At 43.6% G+C, this 12,497-nt stretch overlaps 1 protein-coding gene across 1 annotated transcript in view; it reads left to right on the top strand.

Annotated features, from left to right (window-relative positions):
• The window catches only part of LOC124613947 (nucleolysin TIA-1), a 984,833-nt gene that overhangs the window by 818,541 nt on the left and 153,795 nt on the right, over positions 1-12,497 (top strand). The gene's annotated exons all lie outside the window — the stretch shown is intronic.

Below are 12,497 nucleotides of genomic sequence, written 5' to 3'. Positions count from 1 at the left end.
TACTTCAGGTCCGTACGCCAATGGCCTGCTTAGCACAACTAAGCAACGACCAGAACTTTTCTTGGACAGTACTCCACGCACAGTTTCAAAACATCTAGTCTCGATGTTCGTCTAAATAAACAACTGGCTGGTTTATTTCTTTTCCGCCATTTTTCACAAAAAAATCCTCTTTTTTTTAAAAAAAAACTTCGTTTACGTCTACATCTACATGGTTACTCTGCAATTCACACTTAAGTGTCTGGCAGAGGGTTCATCGAACCATTTTCATACTACTTCTCTACCATTCCACTCTCGAATGGCGCGTGGGAAAAGGTAACACCCAAATCTTTCCGTTCGAGCTCTGATTTCTCTTTTTTTTTATGATGATCATTTCTCCGTACGTAGGTGGGTGTCAACAAAATATTTTCGCATTCGGAAGAGAAAGTCGGTGATTGTAATTTCGTAAATATATCTCGCCGCAAAAAAACCGCCTTTGTTTCAGTGATTGCCACCCCAATTCGAGTATCATATCAGTGACGCTCTCACCCCTATTCATAATGATCGATTACAGTATATGCTCCAAAACCCTACTGCAAATTGAGGTCAGTGATTTGGGGCTGTAATTCAATGGGTTACTCCTATTTCCTTTCTTGAATATTGGTGTGACCTGTGCTACTTTCCAGTCTTTAGGAACACACCTTTCGTCAAGTGAGGGGTTGTATATGATTGCTAAGAAAGGCGCTATCATGTCTGTATACTCTGAAAGAAACCTGACTGGTATACCATCTAGACCGGAAGACTTACCTTTCTTAAGTGATTTGAGTTGTTTCGCAACACCTAAGATATCCACTTTAATGTCACTCATGCTAACAGCCTCCTTTGTTCTGGCACATATTAAAATAACATCAGACAGAATAATTTTTCTCAAAGTTTCCTTCCATGTCTGAAAGTCGAGTTCTGTGCGACGAAACCTGTGAAGTTTCGCAAGTACAGTATTTCCTCGTAGTGTTAATAATATCGCAGAAATTGCTGCCTAATAGCAAATTCACCATTTTTGTCAGTGGGATACTTATTTTCTGCACACTTCTTCATCTTTGGGGTAGATACTTGAGCCCCAATCATTTCAGCTTCGTATCACCATCGACATTAACATTTTACTTGCACATTCCGTCACCATAACAATCTAACCAAAAAAATGAAAAGCGGGGAAAGACGAGAACGACCTCCACCAAAAAAAGAAAGAGCCTTTTTATAGGGACAACAGGGAGCTACCAGGAGGGTAGCATGGCACGTAACTGATTGGGCGCAGGTATTTATGTCTCTACCCTGGGGCTGTGGAGCAGGTAAATGTTAAGAAGAGTTCGGGGAAATGTCAACTGAGACTGCGAGCAGCAGTAATCTGCTGCTTAATGAGGTGACAAGGCCGAGAGAAGAGACAGCCCTCCAGGGCATCAGACGTTTGCCGTGTCTTGTTAGTAACGCGATACGTGTGCTGTTAAGAACACTTCAGATATGTGCGCTTCCGTGACTGTCGAACACGCGCCACAGGGGGTTAAAGTAACAATTCTTGTGCTATATGGGGCAGTTCCTAATTTGTTGTCATTTACTTTACATTTACTCTTTTAGACTCAAACAATGGTACGAATACAACGACGGCTGAGGGCTTTGAAAGAGCAGTTGAAACCTCAGTGATAGTCCTTTAATGCGGAAATATTTCGGAATCTGAAATAAATTTTTACTGTATTCTTATTACTCACCAGACACCAAGACAAGTGGCTTTGCCAGCTGATATGTGAATGTAAAAAAATAATTTGACGATATTATTTCGCCTGTGATACTAGATGGCTGGTTAGTACAGATCCTACTCTATGCCCTCTGTCATAATTAAACGGTAGCAATAGACATTACATTAAAGTATTAGAGGGTGTTCGCTGTAAAATCGCACGTGAGCTGAAAAGAGCAGAGTTCTTTTAATAAAAGTTTTGCGTTCAGAAACGGACAACAATTCCGTTTAAACTATTTATTAATGGTGCGAGGGAGGGTGGCTGATCTATACGATACTGCTTTGGGGTTTAGAAATTGATTTATAGTGACGTAATTATCTGTGTGAAATATTACAGAATTTCCTGTTTTACAGGTCATTCCTCTCAGCTCTCGTGCTGACAAAAAGTATTTTCCGTTCAAATTAAACTGAACGATGAATGAAAGAAACGACCCATGGCTTTTCGTTGTTAGATTTTTTGGGGCCGTTATATGAAGGCGTACAAGATTTTCACCTCTTTGACCCTTAACAGCCACCCCTGATTATATTTTTCTGTTTCAAGGTAAGGTTTTCATGCATGTCCTCTTCAAAATTCATTTATTTAATTTTTTAACTCCAAAGAACTATACATTACGATATTCCATTAAATAAATTTGCATGTTCCTTTCTTTTAATTCCTTTCGCACAAGCACGTTTTATTTAATACTCTGAATTTATTATCTAGCCTCTCAGAAAACACAGATTTTTAAAGACTTATCTCGTTTGTACATGAAATTTTCAGTGCACTGTACCTAGTAATATCCAATTTAAGCTAATCGCTGGTACCACATGCAAAACATCAGTTACTTCTCTTACATTTGTGCAGCCCTAGTAAGGTTTTCTTATTCTTTCACTCTGTTTTTTTTTTATGACAGAACGAGAGGAGATTTCTGGAAGAATAGAGGAGCGGCGGAGGCGTAGGAAAATACGCTTTTCCTCTACGTCAACTTTCTGGGTAATTTCCCCCGACACCGGCGGCAACATTACTTTCCTCAAAGATGATAAAATTCAGCGGCGTCGAAACATCACTTTATTAGGGTGTTTTCCCTCCGGTAGAGGCTTTAATTTATCGCCGTGCCCCACAGTCTCCATAATATCACTTTATTAGCGTACTTTTCGACGGGAGCCCTGTTTGCACGACCCATGGCGTAATTTCCTCGCATCACCGCATATCTGCCTCCAGAATATCGACATGTCACTTTGTCTGTCGCGTTGTCGCATCTCGTGCCGGCGTTACGAAGTATCGTATTACAACCCTACGCATTTGTAGTTCATCGTAGCATACGAAAACAATACTCTTGGGATGTTACTACGGGCTAAATTTCTCAGCCATACGACTTTCAGTACTGGATTCAGGAAAAAAAACACACTTGAGAGATATGATCCTTCATAATATTGTCGTCATCAGACATTATCATCCAGTACTGAATGCACGCCTCTTCCAAATGCACGCTTCTTCCACCTCTCTCTGGTCACTGCGATTCTCGCATCCAAATTTGTCCTGGTTTCTTCATGTCATCTAACTAATTCTTATCACAAAGAACGCAACACAGAATCTCCTTGATCTATCTCCCAACATTTCGCTTGCCACAAACCCTGTCCAACTCATTTTGAGTTCCATAACAGTCACTGTTTACTTATTTATCGTATGCCACTATTACAAATCAATAATAAAGTTCATATAAAAATCTAGAGTTCAAATACAGGTAATTGAACTATCAATCGTGCTCAGGAAGACTTAAGATTGTCTCGTGTAGGTTATTAGTGAACTTTATGCTAGACTGTGTGCCTTTCTGCCCCACAATCGCACTCTTTGGTTTACCCGCTCGGATAACCGTGCGTGTCAGCGCGCCATTTCCGGACCCGTGAGGTACACCGGCATCGGATTGGATCTGCCAGGCGAATCAACAACGAAGGTCGGTGTGTCAGCCAGCCTGCATGTGACTTTTAGGCGGTTTTCCCCATCCGACTAGGTGAATACTAGGTGGTACCCACGTCCTGCCTGGTAGATGATGCGTAAAAATTTAGAAGACTTTCTCTCACTTTCATATGAATGACTGTACGCAGGCAGTTGGGGTACACGCATTCTGTCCCAAAGGGTAACGAGGTGGAGACGCGAAGAGCATCCGGCCACCCCTTACATTAACCATGCCAAATACGTTAATAACAATGCAGTCTTTGAGCAGATGCAGGACAAAGATGCAAGAAAAAAGAGAAGAAGACGCACTGTTTAGTTTCCTATTGTGCAACGAGCCCGCACATTTGCCATGGTTGATTCTACTTCAATTTAGAATTATCCAGGATTTTCTTGGGAAGTCAAAGCCATCTTGTTTTCAGAGGTACGAGATACACAATTACAGTATCTCCCCAGGTATTCTTCCAGTATTGCGCAATATCAAAGTTGGTATTTTCTAAGAGTATAGTTTGCGCAAATGAGAGCGTTTAATATACATATAATCAGAGAATGAGTGTAGCAAGTTGCTGATAGTTCTGAATTTTTCTAAATTCTCTAAGAAGCGTTTGTTGTCTTCGCATTTGTGCTGGAGGTATATGACTTAGTACTGGTAACCTTTAGCCGGCCACAGTGGCCGAGCGGTTCTAGGCGCTACAATCTGGAACCGTGGGACCGCTGCGGTCGCAGGTTCGAATCCTGCCTCGGGCATGGATGTTTGTGATGTCCTTAGGTTAGTTAGGTTTAAGTCGTTCTAAGTTCTAGGGGACTGATGACCTCAGAAGTTAAGTCCCACAGTGCTCAGAGCCATTTAAATTTTTGAACTGGTAACCTTAATCCTGCCGGAAATCATTCGCATTATGTCAAATAGTTCGATGCCTATTTTCTTGGTGTGGTGGCTCTTAAGCCAAATGGGCAGCAGTATTCTGCTACTGGGCTGAAACTTCCGTTTGTAACGTAGATGTCGGAGAGCCACATGTGATGCCACAGAGCTTCTGAAAGTTATTTTTGTGTCCTTTCTTGTAATGTCCAAGATGCGTCTTTTTATTACTTAGTGAACAACAAGCAATTTTTTTTTTAATTTTTGAAGCATTTTAGGTCCCTATTTCACTTCCATATGTTAATAATGGAAGCGTGTTCTATCTGTAGAACTTCAGTTTAAGACAGACGAGGAATTTACTTCTGAATGCAACATTGTTTCCAAAATGAACTGTAGCTCATTCTAAACTTCTGTGTATTTCATTAAGTGACCATAAGCTTCTTGTTTTTATTTGTCCTAAGCACAAAAAATGGTTCAAATGGTTCTGAGCACTATGGGACTTAACACCTGAGCTCATCGGTCCCCTAGAACTTAGAACTACTTATGTCTAACTAACCTAAGGACATCACACACATCCATGCCCGAGGTAGGATTCGAACCTGCGACCGTAGCGGTGGCACGATTCCGGACTGAATCACCTAAGTACAAAATTCGTCAAATATTTATATAATGCATCGTTAAGTTTTAGCGTTCTCTGTACATTACTTTCGTCTTATTGTTATTATTTTTAGCCCACTATAACATTTGCGCTGTGTAGTTCCTCCAACCTTCGCTGAAGTTCCTCTGGATCCGAAGCAAACATAACAATGTAATCTGCAGACCGAAAATGGTTCACATAAAATCTGTTTACGTGAACTGCTCCTTCTGCATCTGCATACATATACTGCAAGCCATCATATGGTTGACAGCGGTGGGTACCTTGCACCACACTACTAGTCATCTCCTTTGCTATTCCAGTTGCAAATGAAGCGAGGGAAAAATGACTATCTATTTGCTTCTGTACAACCATTGATTTCTCTTGTATTCGCCACCTTAACGCGAGACGTACTTTGGTGGCCGTAGACCAGTTCGCAAACACCGATGCTTAATAGTATATTGTCTTCTTTTCCCCACAAATTCCTATCGTAGTTCAGGCAGCATTTCTACGTGTTTATCAAATCTTCTGGTAACAAATCTAGCAGCACGCTTCTGCATTATTTTGTTGTCTTCCTTTAACCTGACTAGGTGGGGATACTAGAGACTCGATAAGTCGCATAGTGCTCAGAGCCATTTGAACTAGATACTCGAACAGTACTCAAGAAAGGGTCGCATGAGAAGCGTGTACTGTACACACTCTGCTTTGTAGATGAGCTATATTTTCCTAGATTTCTCCCAATGAACAGAAGTCAATATTCATCTTTCCTACAACCGACTTTACGTGTTCGTTCCTCTGCTATCGCTTTGCAGCGTTACCCACAGGGATTTAATTGACACGAATTTGTCGAGCAGCACATCACTAATATTGTATTCAAACATTGAAGAACTGTTTTCGCTACCCATTTGCGTTCAGTTACATTTGGATCAAACTGGCGTTTGTCACACCAAATAGAAACTCCATCCAGGTCATTCTGTATCCTTCTCCAGTCACTCAACGACGACAAACTTAACCGTCCGCAGCTCGTGGTCGTGCGGTAGCGTTCTCGCTCCCCACGCCCGGGTTCCCGGGTTCGATTCCCGGCGGGGTCAGGGATTTTCTCTGCCTCGTGATGATTGGGTGTTGTGTGCTGTCCTTAGGTTAGTTAGGTTTAAGTAGTTCTAAGTTCTAGGGGACTGATGACCATAGATGTTCAGTCCCATAGTGCTCAGAGCCATTTGAACCATTTGACAAACTTACCCGTACACCATAGCATCATCAGCAGACAGTAGCAGATTGCTCCCCACCCCAAACCCCCACCTCCGTCCGTCAGATCGTGATATAGACTAAGAGTGGTCCTGCGATCCTGCCACACTTCCCTGGGGCACTGCTCGCTATACCCTTGTCTCTGATTAACATTCACCGTCCAGGATAACTGAAAAAGTCCTCGAGCTTTTCATATATATGAGAACTTATTCTGTGTGCTCGAACCCGCGTTAGCTGTCTGCAGTGTAGCATTACGTCATCGTTTTGGTAAAATACTGTCCTCTGGCTAACTCCTTCGTCAGTTCTGAACATTACAGTCTCTGGATAAAATCGCACGAAAACTATGGCACTGCTGTGAAGCTTCTTTTTCGACAAATTCACGTGAGTTCATTCCATTAATTTGCTCTGTAGTGCTGCCGGCACAGATATTACGAACTGATTAATAAATTTCAAGGTCTCGAATGGTTCTTATTCTGAAAAAAATAATATGATACCAGTTATCAACAGTGGTGCCCTAATCAATGTCTAATATACATTGTCACCAAATTTAAATGCCCTCATCAGCAGAACTCAGCGAATTATAACATCATTCTCTCTGCCAACAACGGCTACTCTTTACACAGTGTGTACTTTGGGAACTGTATGGGAATCCCTTGATACTGTGTTAACCGTTGTCTTAGCCCAGCAAGTTACGAGACGTCAATTGCGTGCCCAAGCTTAACGTAACCATCTACCGGACTGTGCGACTTACGCTCTCTTACGATACTGATTTGGAATTTAACCGAGAGCGTCGTGGACATAAGCTTTACACTTTCTTGACAGTATCGGGAGATTATAAATTGTTAAGTTTTACTAACCTCATCGTTAGTTCTCATCAGTTCTCAACCCTGTTCCCCTACTTTCATGAAATTTCGAAGATATACATACGTTAATAAATACAAAATTTGTTCGTTGCATATATTTGTTTATTTGCATTGTCTTTGGTACTTAGTATTTCTCTTTCATATGATACGCAGTTTCTTCGTTTTCGTTTATTTTGGAAATAAGTAATAGTTGGTGTTGCCTCATGTGACCGGAAAGTCTGTCAATTGGATCATGATGAGACGTTCACGATGTAGTGGCAACCTCAAGGTTTTGCTCAGCAGCAGGTACGTGGTCTTTTATCTACGAATCAGACACTTTCAATAAAAAATCGTGAAATCGGATATTCTTATGTTCTGTATTGAAATATTGACTTGTACGGAATGCATTAAATAATGCGCAATTAAAGAGGGACATGCAAACCTTTTTTGACCATTTTATAGTTTTCCTGTATAAAGGGTAATAACTCAAATATTGGTCTGCCCGATCCACTCCTTTCATGTATTTGTTGTGGTCTAATTTGTGGTCTAATACACTTTCAGTTTTTTTTGTTTAATTGGTTTTTCTACATTGTCTTTGAGTGTCTGTCAAAGTGGCATTATGTATTGCACAGATCATTCGTATCGTTTTAGTTTTCGAAGTTCTCCATACCTGTACGAGTACTTCACCTTTCCGTCATGACAAGCTTCAAACCCATTGACTTTCCAGCGCTTTAATTTTTCCGGAAATCCTCTATTTTGCCATATCGTTCTACAAACTGGAATTTTCTTTTCAAGTAACTTCTCTGCAAGTTCTGCACTGTTATAATAAGTACCCCTATAGAGGTGATGCCGCTTTCCATGAGAAGGTGTCAATAGTTTCATCACTGTTTTCGCTGTCCAGGGTCGAAATATACACTCCTGGAAATGGAAAAAAGAACATATTGACACCGGTGTGTCAGACCCACCGTACTTGCTCCGGACACTGCGAGAGGGCTGTACAAGCAATGATCACACGCACGGCACAGCGGACACACCAGGAACCGCGGTGTTGGCCGTCGAATGGCGCTAGCTGCGCAGCATTTGTGCACCGCCACCGTCAGTGTCAGCCAGTTTGCCGTGGCATACGGAGCTCCATCGCAGTCTTTAACACTGGTAGCATGCCGCGACAGCGTGGACGTGAACCGTATGTGCAGTTGACGGACTTTGAGCCAGGGCGTATAGTGGGCATGCGGGAGGCCGGGTGGACGTACCGCCGAATTGCTCAACACGTGGGGCGTGAGGTCTCCACAGTACATCGATGTTGTCGCCAGTGGTCGGCGGAAGGTGCACGTGCCCGTCGACCTGGGACCAGACCGCAGCGACGCACAGATGCACGCCAAGACCGTAGGATCCTACGCAGTGCCGTAGGGCACCGCACCGCCACTTCCCAGCAAATTAGGGACACTGTTGCTCCTGGGGTATCGGCGAGGACCATTCGCAACCGTCTCCATGAAGCTGGGCTACGGTCCCGCACACCGTTAGGCCGTCTTCCGCTCACGCCCCAACATCGTGCAGCCCGCCTCCAGTGGTGTCGCGACAGGCGTGAATGGAGGGACGAATGGAGACGTGTCGTCTTCAGCGATGAGAGTCGCTTCTGCCTTGGTGCCAATGATGGTTGTATGCGTGTTTGGCGCCGTGCAGGTGAGCGCCACAATCAGGACTGCATACGACCGAGGCACACAGGGCCAACACCCGGCATCATGGTGTGGGGAGCGATCTCCTACACTGGCCGTACACCACTGGTGATCGTCGAGGGGACACTGAATAGCGCACGGTACATCCAAACCGTCATCGAACCCATCGTTCTACCATTCCTAGACCGGCAAGGGAACTTGCTTTTCCAACAGGACAATGCACGTCCGCATGTATCCCGTGCCACCCAACGTGCTCTAGAAGGTGTATAAGTCAACTACCCTGGCCAGCAAGATCTCCGGTTCTGTCCCCCATTGAGCATGTTTGGGACTGGATGAAGCGTCGTCTCACGCGGTCTGCACGTCCAGCACGAACGCTGGTCCAACTGAGGCGCCAGGTGGAAATGGCATGGCAAGCCGTTCCACAGGACTACATCCAGCATCTCTACGATCGTCTCCATGGGAGAATAGCAGCCTGCATTGCTGCGAAAGGTGGATATACACTGTACCAGTGCCGACATTGTGCATGCTCTGTTGCCTGTGTCTATGTGCCTGTGGTTCTGTCAGTGTGGTCATGTGATGTATCTGACCCCAGGAATGTGTCAATAAAGTTTCCCCTTCCTGGGACAATGAATTCACGGTGTTCTTATTTCAATTTTCAGGAGTGTATCTTGAATGAGGAAATATATCCCGTACTCGAATCACACAGCATCCGAGTGAGTATGCCAAATATCGTAATTTCCGACGGATTGTAAACCTTAAAATTTAACCATCCACGCCACGGTATCATCCTTTCATCAGTTGAGATGTTTAAACTTTTTGGAAAAATAATCAATTACGAATTGCACTTTGAAAAGTCGGTCGGCATTATCCGATTTATTTTTGCTGTCGGAAAAATGTAAAACTGATAATATTTGTCTGAATCGATTGCGGGACATCGTTTTGCGAAATATCGAATTCTTTGACCAATAATCATCGATCCTTGTTTTATTTACAAATCCCATAAGGATAGAAAGCCCAAACCATTTTCTAAGTTCGGGGCCCGTATCGTCGACAAATTTGGCATTTGTTTTTATCCATTTTCCTTCTACTGCAATTTTGACGTAGTACTTCTTGGTTTCGTTGCTAATACATTCAAATAGATCATTCCTAGTATATAATTCTATGATATCCTCGCCGCTCTGTGTATCTTTGGGAAATATGTTTGGACCCGGAGATCCTTCAAATTTATTATTGGCCCTCGGTAAATCGAAGTCTGACCTCTGTGCACTGCCTTCTTCGCCTGATTCATCCGTAGCGTTCGCCGGATTCTTCTTGGGACTATTTCACTATCTTCCGACGATTCTGCTTCACTTGATACCCAATGTCTTCTTCCCAGTCGGCCAAGTCTTCCGGAACGCCAGACAGGACGTCTGCGCATTCATCGTAAATAATCATATCGTCTGTTTCGTCTGCCATGATGAAAGGGCACAAGTACTTATAAAAACAAAAAACTTGTTGACGTGTGTAACAAAACATCAATAGAATGCCAAAGATACTAAAGTGCTGTCGCCGGCCACTGCGCGATACTATGCACACGACACCACTGTGGTGTCGCCGGCCGTTGACCGCTATTTCGCACACGAAACCACTGCGGTGTCGCCGGGCGGCAGAGTGTTAAGAACCTTGTCTCGCCTTTTCTAACGTCCAGGGCACCATCATAAATCGCGGTGGCTTCAGAGCAATTATTTCCTTTGAATGAAAGTGTCATTTTTGTTCGACTCATTACGTATTTATTTCAGTTACATCCTGTACCATACTGTAGCACTTCTCTCTACTTACTGTACAAGTTTCATCGAACTATGTTACTTGGCAGTTACACATTATGCAAAAGCTATTTTCCTCCTTAAGTTTTGCACAACACTGTAGTTCTAATCTGTCACAATGCAAAGAACACTCTATAAGAAGTTACTTCGTCAATAATGTACCACAGTTCAAGTCGTCGTTCGACCCTCCACATTTACGTTTTCAGTCATTTTCCTAAATCGATTAAGGCAAAACTAAATCTGTACTCCTCAAGCAAACTTATCGTGTATAGCGGAGAGACCGCTAAAATTTCTCCTCTCGGTATTTCATCAGTGCGTGTTTCGTCTCTAATGACGTCGTTGTCGGCGTGACGTTAAATCCTGATATTAATTCTTTTGTAACGACAAATATATTTTCTGTGGGGAGATATGGCAACTATTGCAAGTGACTATTTTCTTCCAGTCACAGTCGCGGTTTTATATAGGCGATTAACACTTTCGGCAGTTTACGGCAAGTTGAAAAAGAAGAAAGAGGGAAAGGGGGAGATATTTACGTGCATGTGATAAACCCCTTTCCTCAAAAATTTCCTTCCTTCATACGTCCCCTGTGCTACCACAGATGACATGTCACTGACCTCATTTGTACGAAGATTGCAATACATGCTACGTGCCTATTTGCTTCCATGGTCCCGAGTGGAAAGCAGAAGTTCTAATTAATGTTCACCAACCTGCAGTCTCCTATACACCCGCACAAACCATCTGTTATCGGTACTTCATACCGCATTACGTCATCTTACCGCTGCTGCCTTCTCAGCTGCTCTACGAATAGCTTCTACACTTTAGCGCCAAAGAAACTGGTACAGGCATGCGTATTCTACAGAGATTTGTAAAAGCCAGAACACGGCGCTGCGGTCGGCAAAACCTATATAAGACAAATAAGTGTCTGGCGCAATTGTTGGATCGGTTATTGTTGCTACAATGACAGATTCTCAAGGTTTAAGTGAGTTTGAGCGTGGTGTTATAGTCGGCGCACGGGCGATGGGACACAGCCTCTCCGAGGTTGCGATGAAGTGAGGATTTTCCCGTACGACCATTTCATGAGTGTAACGTATCAGGAATCCGGTAAAACATCAAATCTCCGACATCGCTATGGCCGGACAAAGATCCTGCAAGAACCGGACCAACGATGACTGAAGAGAATCGTTCAACGTGACAGAAGTGCAATCCTTCCGCAAATTACTGCAGATTTCAATGCTGGGTCATCAATAAGTCTCAACATGCGAGCCATTCAAGGACACATCATCGATATGGGCTTTAGGAGCCAAAGGCCCCCCTCGTGTACCCTTGATGACTGCACGACACAAAGCTTTACGCTCGCCTGGCCCCTTCAAGACCGACATTGGACTGCTGTTGATGATCGGAAACATGCTGCGTAGTCATACGAATCTCGTTTCAAATTGTATCGACGGACGTGTACTGGTATGGAGACAACATCATGAATCCATAGACCCTGCATATCGGCAGGGGACTGTTCAGGATGGTGGAGGTTCTGTAATGTTGGGGGGCGTGTGCAGGTGGAGGAATATGGGACCCCTGACACGTCTAGATACGACTCTGACAGGTGACACATACGTAAGCATCCTGTCTGATCACCTGCATCCATTCATGTCCGTTGTGCAGACGGACTTGGGCAATGCGACACCCCACAAGTCCAGAATTGCTACAGAGTACCTCCAGGAACACTCTTCTGAGTTTAAACATTTCCGCTGGC

Source organism: Schistocerca americana, chromosome 4 (assembly GCF_021461395.2).
Source record: "Schistocerca americana isolate TAMUIC-IGC-003095 chromosome 4, iqSchAmer2.1, whole genome shotgun sequence".
Taxonomy (NCBI): Eukaryota; Metazoa; Arthropoda; class Insecta; order Orthoptera; family Acrididae; genus Schistocerca; species Schistocerca americana.
Note: the sequence above shows the minus strand (reverse complement) of the source record. Positions and strands in the feature narration are given on the sequence as shown.